This window comes from Belonocnema kinseyi, chromosome 1 (assembly GCF_010883055.1).
Source record: "Belonocnema kinseyi isolate 2016_QV_RU_SX_M_011 chromosome 1, B_treatae_v1, whole genome shotgun sequence".
NCBI lineage: Eukaryota > Metazoa > Arthropoda > Insecta > Hymenoptera > Cynipidae > Belonocnema > Belonocnema kinseyi.
The window spans coordinates 138,376,940-138,388,749 of NC_046657.1; positions in this window are offsets into that span (position 1 = coordinate 138,376,940).

Consider the following 11,810-nt stretch of genomic DNA (forward strand, 5'->3'; position numbering starts at 1 on the left):
GAAATCGTGCGATTTCTGCACGCGTGAGTGCGTTTAATCGATTGTTTATAGGCCCTTCGGTTCGATTCCAAAAGAGTAGAATGCGTGCATATGATTCGGATTAATTACAGAACTGGAAATGAAAGTTCCAAAAAGAATTTTTTATGACAGATATAATAAAATGACGTGGTAATGGAACAACATCTAATAGATACTCAATTTAGTCCCTGAATTTCAGCGACATTTATTTTCTTGAACTTTAACGGCCAAGCCTTGATCCCGTTAAACAAAACTTCAGGAACAATTTATAGTCGTTTTCTGATCGGTTTGTGCAAAAACATTATTTTTCTTTAATTTTTATACTTTTCTCGGTTTCTGTTGAGTATACGATAACTCAGAATCACAACCTAGTGTTAAAAGTGTTAATGAAGACAAGTAATAATCTGATTGGGTTAGCAATAGTGTAAGATTTCAAAACATATATCAAAGTTACAAAAATAATTAAAATTTTATAATGTATAAAAACATTCTCAGGTTCAAAATGAATTTACGGACAATTGAGAATATGTTATGAAAGTTTTATTTAAACTCCACTCAACCTCTTGACGATAATACTAATCGATTAATTGCAGCATTTTTCGAATATTAAAAAAATACTTTTATGACTCTTCATACTTTGTTGAGAAGAAATTTTATAAAACATACTAAAATTAGACATACATTTTAAGACTTCATGCAGTAGTGCAGATCACAATTGTCTTTAATCATTCAAATGTTTTTAAGCATATTTTTTCTAACATAGTATAATATCTCGGTGATTATGATCATGTATCTTTGCACAAGGTACTCTTTTTGTTTTTCCTCAACATGCCAACCTTTTAAAAAATTAAAAAATGTATTCCAACATGTTCAGGGATGAAATCATTTGAAATTGACATGTATTTTAACTAACATAGCAACTTTTATTTCATGACAACTGTTGCCAATTTTTTAAAGTTGATAGTTTTTCATAATTTTACGCCATTAATCCAAAACATAACCTAAGTACTTGGATTTGGAGAGTTTCTAGTTGAAATGGAAGAAAAGTACACAAGCTAATTAATTCATTACTTACAAGTACTACTCGACCAGAGAGTCGCAACGTTGTTGATATTGTGATATAAGATATAGTCTTTCTTTGGTGAACTTATAGACAATATAAACAATGCGATTGTTTGGAAAGGAATCAGAAATATACAATGATGGTAGTGACTGATTAATTAACTCGATAATTTGATTGCCTTTCGTACATTATCTAGTATCAAGAATATCCAACTTGGTGAAGATTTTATTTAAACGGCCAACTTGATGATCCAATCGTGTTCCACACCTAATCGCGTACAAATGACAGATAATAATTAAAACTTGATGATCCACTTTTATTCTACACTTAATGAAGTACAATATTAACCAATTACAAATTGATACTCAACTGTGTAATCGTGAACATGAAACTATTAGACTGAACTGCAACAAGTTACTGAAAGATTGAAAAATATTTTACCTCTTTTAAATATCGGATTGAACTGATTACCGGGTAAAATAAAATAAGTAGCTAGCTAACTCTCTGGCCATAATTGACAATAATAATTGTCAGATTAGTGAACATTAATTTAATGTAATGACTATAATACTGAGCAGAACATCGGCTAAAATAAGACGAGGAACTAACTCGCAGCGCTTTTTGGGGTTTTATACATGGTGTATACATGGTGTCTTTAGCGACCACTTTTACGTATCCCAAGCGTTAAGATTGTGTGTGCATACAAGTGGTCGCACTGAGAAAAATGTTTGTTTGCATCAAACAAATTTGTTTTGAATCAAACAAATTATTTCTTTAATATGGGGTCAAATAAATGTTTGTTTGATTCAAATAATTTTTTTGTTTGTCCTTATTTGTTTGGTTCAAATAAATATTTTAGTTTGTTTAAATAAATATCTTGTTTAAAATAAGTAAAGTTATTGTTTACATGGAATGTACATTTTTTAAATTAATTAAAGATTTTTTTCAAGTGACGAAAATCTTTTTTTTACACTTAACCTCAAAATTGAGCATTCATTATAAAAATACTGTATGATCTCGATAATATGCTTGTTGTTAATCATAAATATCATTGTATATGTAAAATCAGAAACACTTATTTAAACTGAATGCTTAATTCTGGTTAATTTTTAACTCTATGCTTCTCATTTCTGTATTGAACAATCATAAATTAGAATAATGGGGAATGAACCAGAGGTAGACATTTGAATTGAATGTATATATAAGTGTTTCCACTTTTAAGTAAACAGAGATAATTATAATATAAAAGAACATGATTAATTTCATAAATCATCATTATAAATAAAGGAGATTAATATTGAAAAAGTCTTATTCACATCCGAAATCTTCAATTATTATATCCACGGTAAAAAACCTAAACTTCAAGTAGTTCCTAAACTAGAGATATTGCGTTAATTTTTCAATTAATGTATATTTTCATAGTAAATCAGAACCTTTACAAGAATACAACTCTGGAAAAAATACAAATGCCATCAAATAAATCACATGATCAATAAATTTAGATTCTAGGTTAATCCCTTAGGAACGGCCGGCAGCGCTTTAGCGTGCCTAGCGGCACTTTGTAGTATTGCTTTGTTCTGTATTTTTTGTTTGAATCAAATAAATATTTTTATGAATTGGGATAAACAGATTTTAAACAAATGCATTGTTTTATAAAAGTCCATTTTTTATTTGAATCAAACAAATTGCACTAAACAAATTATTTGTTTCAATCAATATGGCAAATAGTTTCCATTTCTTCAAATTAAATAAACCTTTTTTTAATTGAAGCAAATAACTTATTTGATTCAATTATATGAATTCAAATAACATTTTTTTTATTCAAATAAACATTTTTCTGAGTGTGGGTAACACTTAATAATTCAGCGAATGTTCCATGGTATGCGTACATTTCGAGAGTACCAAATCGGGATGCATTGTTTTAGGATATCTTCATGAGATGTACAAATCATGATACAGTGAATATTTCATTGAACACGTACATGTCGATCATGAAAGTCGGAGTTTGTTGTCCGTTGTAATCTCTGCGTCCGCTACGCTCTATTAAATTGCGCGAGATGAGAATCTTCATAGCATGAAAATTATGACATTATCTTGATCCAGTTTTAGTTCGATATTACGTGAAATATGTGATCATCGAGGATGAATAATTTATCAAGAGATTATTTATAGAATGTTACAATAGCGTCATTATTAAGAACCGAAGAAAAACCACATTTAAACATTAAACAATTAAACAATATTTAAGACTTGCATAGATCAAGTATATTTACATATTCCAAAATTCTAAAATTAGATCAAGAAAATAAATACGCTGATTCAAATTTTGAAAATAAATGTCTATATTCAAGAACAAAAGAGTAGATAAAAACAAAACTGAAAAAATCGATTTCCGTGTGGTATTTTAGAATCAGTCAAAACAAAGTGCCAAAAGTATAATATCAGCTAATGTAAAAAAGATCAATGATCCAAACTTACAAAAGCTGTGACCAAATCAGTGGAGTACTTTTTTCTTGGAGATAATGTTAGCGTATGTGAGCAGAAAAAAAAGGTTATGTGAGATAAAATAAAATCAAAAAGCAAAAAATGTACTTCACAAATCCGCTGAATCCATTTCATGGAAAGAATTTGAATAAAAACAACATTTCGGTAGGTCGTTCTGCATTCTGAAAGCTTCGACCATTTTGGGTTCTAACTCTGAAAATCACAGAAAAAGACATGCGCCTTTATTCCTCATGAAAACATGAAGGTCTTAATTCAAGCTATGTATTTTTCGTAACTGATAAGTGATTACAGTTTAAAGGAAGTATTAAATACGATTTGTTGTGATAATAAAGGTGAAGACTGTTTATTAACGAATTTTCAAAACTGCAATAAGAAGAAAATGATCTATCCTGTAGATCTATCTATGATCTATCTATATATCTATCTATCTATCTATCTATCTATCTATCTATCTATCTATCTATCTATCTATCTATCTATCTATCTATCTATCTATCTATCTATCTATCTATCTATCTATCTATCTATCTATCTATCTATCCATCCATCCATCCATCCATCCATCCATCCATCCATCCATCCATCCATCCATCCATCCATCCATCCATCCATCCATCCATCCATCCATCCATCCATCCATCCATCCATCCATCCATCCATCTATCTATCTATCTATCTATCTATGAATGAGGACTACGTCTACAGCAGCAATAGGATATATTCTCTGTGAAGAGCTTCTACACGTTGCCATAACCCATGGAGATAAGTCGGATATTAGCCAGAGTTCACGAGCGGCGTAGTACCACGCCAGTTGTAATTCAGAATAAATATCAGTACTATCTGTTAGTACTGTGCCAACCATCGGCATAGTACTGGTTTACGACTGGCTCAGTATTGACTGTCATTACTGTTAGAATACCGACACAGGAATTTCGCCAACGTTTGGTGCCATACTGGTTCACAACTGGTCCATTACTGACCGTCACCTTTGGTGAAATACCGGCACAGAAGTTCCACCAACGGTTCGCCTGATACTGGTAATCTACTAGCGCAGTACTGATACATATTACTGATAATATACTGACACAAGAGTTCAACCAATGGTTGACAGTATACTGGTTTATAACTGGTCCCGTACTGACCTTTTTTACTGGTGTAATATCGGCACGGGTGTTCCGTCAACAGTTGTCGTGATACTGGATTGACTACTAACGCAGTACTTATTATTATTACACCATTAAGCCATTTCCCTTTCGGGGTAGGCGTGACTCACTCGGCAGGGGAAAGGAGTAGTGTGTAAGGTTCCCCACTTGGGTCCATTAATAGCCAAGGTCTTTATTTCAGGCGTCGTTCACTCTACTGACACTCTTTTTATTAACTATTTTCCTCCATACTTTCCTGTCCTGGCATACTTCTCTAGCTTCTTTTATGTCCATGCATTTTTTCATGCAGGCTCTCGTGTTTCTGTGACTTCTTATGTCTCTTCTAAGTAGGGTCTCATTCACACATTCTAACCCTTCTTTCCGCGGTCTACCTCTGGGCACGTTGCCATTTACTTTACCTTGATACACTTGTTTCGTTAGTCGTTCATTTGGCATTCTCTCAACATGTCCGAACCATCTTAACCGATTTCTTTCCCATGTGTCTATTAGCGTAATACGGATTGTTTGTAAAATACTGAAATAAAAGTTCAACCAACGGTTGGCATCATACTGGCGTACCACTGGCTAGGGAGCGATATGCGTTACTGGTGAAATACTGGCACCGGCGTTTCCCCATCGATTGAAGTAACAGGGGCCACATACAAACTTCAAGTGCTGATTGACAACCGACATAAGAGTTCAGCCTGTGGTTATCGCGATACTGAGACTATTACTGGCGCAGTACTGATACGTATTACTAGTCAAATACTGAACCAAGCGTTCAACCAACGGTTGGTATCATACTGGTGTACTATATGCATATGAATAATATTTATTACTAGTGTAATATACTATCATACGAGTTTAACCAAGGATTGGTATCGTACTGGTTTGCAACTGGCCCAGTATTGACCATTACTACTGGTGTTATGCAGACACAGGAGTTTCGCCAACGGTTGGCGTGATATTGGATCTACTACTGACGCAGTACTGATACATATAACTGGTCAAATACTGGCACGAGCGTTGAAACAACGGTTAGCATTATACTGATGTACTACTGGCCTAAGATTAACATGCATTACTGGTTAAATACCGGCAGCGGTGTTTCGCCAGTCATTGGTATAGTTCTGGCCACATAATAGATTCAAGTGCTGATTCAAAACCGAGATAAAAGTACAGCCAATGGTTGGCGTCATACTGTGTCTACTACTGGCGCAAGAGTTCAGTCAACGGTCGGCATATACACAATATGGGAACGACAGTGACAAACAGGGAGAAGAGAAAAGAATAATTTGTTAACTTATTCAGAAAGTTTATATATTGAAAATGTATATATTTTATACATAAATTATGTTCATTAATATTTTATTAATATCTATGCACGGAATGTGGACGGAAAGCGGATTGCCGAAACAAGTGAGTTCCCACGTCCTCGTTGATGCGGCTAGGAAAACAAATGAAGGTAAGCCAGCAGCAACGCAGCGCTCTACACGCCATGACATGACCGTGCGCGGCTATGTATATATACTATAAGCAGCGAAACAAATGAAAAGTAGCGAAATGTAGCAGACCTATACTCAAGTGCACATCCTAAGGAAGACATTCATATATTTTAGAACTCAATATGTTTTGTTATGTCATGTTACGAGCAATCGGAAGCAGGTGCTCTCCTGTATATTCTTGTTCTACATTCACTAATAATATGATTGTATTAAATTGCAATTGACAATTCCAGATTCACTTGACTTCAGAGAAAGTTTACACTTTGATTGATAAAATAAATGTAGGTGGGAGGTTTGGAATCGATTTCTTGGAATAAAAAAACGTATTCCACGAACGTCAGTAGCATTACTAATTTTAGCAAGATTTTCTATTTTGTGCCTATATCATCGGAACAAAAATTTATCAATCAACGTATAATTGTCGTCAAAAATACTTCAATTCTTCCTCAGTTTAGTAGTCCATTTCATTTTTCCGAATTCAAGAATCGACTTTTGGCCACGAAATCGGGTCTCCTGGCCCACTGTGGACCGGGGCGGTACTATGCCAGCAGTAAAAAACAGACTTAAAAAACACACGTCTATAAACGTTGTGAGGATGTTTTCAAATGTCAAGAAATTGACTATACAATTAAAGTGAAAACATCTTTTTTTTATTAATTTTTTAAGGAAACTATTCTAAGTCTACCTTCATGCAAAATTTCAAATATTCAGAAATTGTTATTAAAAAAATTGTTGCGCAACGTGGTAAAGTTTCTCAAATTCCGTCGATACAAATTTTAAATGCTTATCAAATGTTATTATCAGAACTTTTAAAATGGTCTAAACGCGAAAAAATAAAATATTACACGAAAACAAATTGTAGTCGATTTATATAATTTATTCAAAAATTATTTTTTTATATTTCCGTGAACAGTTAGTTTATTTTATATCAATTTGATGTCGTATGATAATAACAAGATTAATAAGAAAAAAGAGTTGAAAAATTTTTGATTTAAATGTTCTGAACTGTACCTTATGAGGATGGCTTTTTCAGAGTTTCAACTTGTCGGATTAGCGCAGTGGTTAGCACTCCCGACTGCTAGGCGGTAGATTTAAGTATATAGACGTAGGTTCGAAACCTCGTAGCATTAGAAATATCATTTGTAATTTGATGTGTAAAAGTTTAATATATGTATTCATTCTAAGCAGTGCCATTAACATGTATTGAAAAAATACTCGCATTAAATCATTATTTATTTTTTAAATACCTTTTTTGTTATATCTTTAGATTATAGAAACAGTTGGTGTTAAAATTAAGCAAAAAGTTTGAAAATTATATTTTTGTAATTATAAATGATATTCAGATGATATTCAGTCGTGTGATGATAAATGGATGGTCATTAAAACAATTCAATAATTTTTTATCATTTTCAAAATTAACTCCGGCATTTTCGTACGCCAGCGGTTCGGCAGTACCTCCAACCATTACAAGCAAGTACTGGCATATTACTGAAACAGTACAACCAGCCAGTACTGGAACTCCGACAGGTGGTACTAGGCCAGTACTCGGCCGGTGGAGTATTTATACCTGGGATACCTTCGTTATTACTTGGAGCTTGAACAGTATCTGCCCAATACTAATCTGCAGTAGTGACCCAGTGGTGAACTTCAGTGCTGGCCCAGTACTACAGGTCAGTACCTGGCCGACTTTGCAGTATTGATTGAGGCAGTACTGGGCCAGTACAAACAGAGGATACCGCTCCAGTACCAAATGGAAGTACTAGCCCAGTACTGGCTGAATACTGCAAGTCAGTACAGAACATTGTTATCATTAGGGGTTTCACCGGTATAAAGCCAGTAGTCCTGCCAGTATTCTAACAGTACCGAGCCAGTACCAAACTCCGACTGGCGGTACTGGCGTGGTACTGTCCCGGTGGCAAATTTCCCCCTGGGAACTACCGGGGTGGCTTACGTGATAAGACGCCTGGCAAAAGCAAAGCGATGGACTTGGCGAATGGAGCGACTAGGCTCCCAAGTGTCATCAGCACACTGCCTATTCTATAATTGAGCCCAGAAAGAACAAAACACTTTAACTTTACCAAAGCCAAGACGAGCGCCAGTGCGTCCTAGGTTCAAGACATACACTCTTTTATTTTGAGGGTGGTGCAATCAGACAGAGGAGCGAAAAACGCGTCAAACTTTTGAGACAACAACAGCTTCAGAACTTAATAAGATGGTTGCAATACTTTCTGGACAGGCGGTTCATACACGAGCGCGGCCTCGCCTAAGTGTACTTATATACATATAACTATTGATACATAAAAATTCTCTTATTTCGTGAACACTTTCGATTTAAATAGAGTCTCTCTTTTTAATTTCGAGCATAGAAATGTAGAAGTCGGATCAACTACTGTAGCACGTTTCCGTTTCTCCGTTTGGGTCAGCAGAGTATTCCGATATAAGAGAGAAACTTTGTACTACATTTTAAGGCCGCCGCTGCACGAAGACTGGTGCTGGTATAGCGTTGAAATCGTGGTTGTTTTTCCCTACTGCAGTATACATAACAACTGTCCTAAACTTCTCTCACTGTAGGGATATGCGCAAAGCAAAGGTTAACCCTCTTCTCCAAGGACACATCTGAGACACAGATGGATATAAAGGAGAGAGGGGGCAGGAGCGGGAATTTATGATAGTACAGGGAGGAGGGCGATAGGTATCCCGCTTGGGCGACGTGCCCTGATGCCATGACAGAGGTCATGGGCATCTTCCGCTTCACCCAGAAGTCTGAAATCAAGTACTGAGAGCGATCAGTTAAAGGTGTCCGAAAAGCTGAACTAAACTTTTCCGAATGATCTATAATCACTCCCATTGGCTGTATTATTAAATTCGCCATTTTCCCGCCTTTTAAAAATAAAAATGATATATTTTGAGATCTTGCTCAATTAAACGTATTACCAAGCTAATTTTTCTATGTTTCTACTTGCTCGTTCGTTACATTAAAAATCACCATTTTAATATACGTGTGCATCAATTGCTTTGTCATGATGCATTATTTTAGTACTTTTTGTGGGCTTAAATGAGTGATAACTTCTACAAAAATAGAGATCAGTTTTACGCGTGGAAGAATAATTATGTTAAATATCAGTATAATGAAAAAATTACACATATGCAATAAGGTTATTATTTTACACCTCATTTTTTCAGTGCACGGAAAAAATATTTCCTTAAAAAAGTCACGATATAGTAGCTAGGTCTCGGATAAGAGAAAAATTTATGCAATATTGATAGATTGTTTTAAATAATCTGCCAAATTTATGTAAGAATTCATGAGCAGAAAGTGAAATTTCTAAAATAATTCACAGGCGTGTGCGTTTATATGTGATTCGAGTTCGTGTCATAAGTGATTAGAAGTTTGATATAAAACCTATATTGTTTGGTCACAACGTCTCACAGTGGGGTATTTTTTATTTTTTCGTGAAAAAAATCTACGACTCGTCAATTTATAACCGAATTGAATTTTTGTTTAAATACTCATGAATAAATTTACTGTCGGAGAGATACGCCACTATTACGGTTTAAATCGTCTCTGCGTCAAAAAAACGTTGACCAACGTCGGCAGCCGTCGGCCGATTTTTAGGCTATTCAGATGTAATATTTGGTAATTCGTACAAACAATTCTTCACGCTCATTGTTATTTATGTTTTCAACCATCACAAGTGCAAACCTTTCTATTCTCATTCTATTTTTGCAATAAAAGTTTTAAATAATAGTTAATAAACGTTCATAACGTTAATACTTTAATTTTCCAATTATTCAACCGAGAAACGTTTATTCTGAAAAGATCAACAAAAGAGTATTTTACAGAATTTTAAATCTTTTTATCTTACAATTTTTATGTTTTTTTTTTAAATAAAAACTGTGAGAAAAAAGATTTAAAATTCTATAAAATACTCTTTCATTGATTTCTTCAGAATAAACGTTTCTCTGTCCGATAATTTGAAAATTAAAGTATTAACTTTATGAAGGTTTATTAACTATTATTTAAAACTTCTATTGCAAAAATAGTATGATAATAGAAAGGTTTTCACTTGTAATGCTTGAAAACATAGATAGCAATGAGCATGAAGCATTGTTTCTACGAATTACCAAATATTACTGAAATCTGAATAGCCTAAAAATCGGCCGACGACTGCCGACGTTGGTCGACGGTTTTTCGACGTACTGACGATTCAAACCGTAATAGGTGCGTATCTCTCCGACAGTAAATTTATTTACGAGTATTTAAAAAAAAAATTCAATTCGGTTGAAAATTGACGAGTCGTCGATTTCTGGCACGAACAAATCCAAAATACCCCTCTGTGCGTCTGTGCGTGTTTACACTCTTACGTTTTATGTTTAGAAGCTGGTATTTAAACAGCTTTAGAGGGTTTGAGTGCTCAGAGCTTTGAACTTGTTAACTATATAAAGTAAATCGCATAAATACAATTATTTTTCTTTTTATATTCAAGTGTGAAATTTTTAGGAACTGTTTGTAGAAAATTTCCCATACATTTCTCATAGATATAAAATTCACTGTTGGACTTTTTTTCTTGTATCCGAGACCTAAATGCAAAAATTCATAATTTTTCACGAATATGTTTTTTCCGTGTGCATGCTATGACAATGTAAACCCTTAAAGTACTAATTTCGCACTTGAAACTCTGTAGTGAAAATTTATCTGACTCATTTACGAACGCTAATTTTCTGTTTACAAAAATGTATATTCTATATTTCGCTTGCATGGATCTGGATCATGACGCGTCTAGGACACGCGGAAAGAAATTCTCCTCTGCACTTCCGAGTTATTCTGTTGAGCTTTAACGTTTGGAACGCACAGTAGTGCGATTTGCATACTCTGCTGATTTCAATGGCTCCCGCACCCTTCTGGCAAGCTCGACTTAGTTCCTTCTACCGTCTTCGATGTAAATTACAATATTTCTGGGCCGTTCGTTCGAATATGAAAATATATGCATCTTTCGATCAAAATAAGATCTCTACTCTACTCCTTCTCTCCAACAAAGGCAATAACACGGCGAGTCCCGTAAGGTATGGCTGATCAATAGCTTGAAATATAGCATATCTACGTTAACACTTTAACCATTGGAAGTGGCCATCGAATACCTTTTCATTTTATAATGAAAATAGACTTATATAATTGAAAGTAATTTTTATGATATTCCTATCTTCCAATACAGCTCATTGTCATCCTGCTTCAGATATGATAGTTCGAAAACAAAGCTTATTAACTCTCTCAACTGCTGCTGAATTCAGTGTCATAGACAATAGAAATGTCACCGTAAAGTTAGTTTATTACTTACTTCAAGTAATACCTGTAAATTTGTATGGTCGTTCAAGCTTTTGATTAGCTGTTTCGCCAACCGTAATCATTGTTTCTTTTTAAGTTAAGTTTAGAATTTACTAAATGCGGATGGCAAATATTTTCATGATTTGATATGAAGAATAAAGTTCAAACACTTAGCTGAAAATCTTCGCAGCGCAATCATTCACGACAACCGGTCATTATTCCGATTGCTCAAGTGACCGAAAATTAAAATAGCG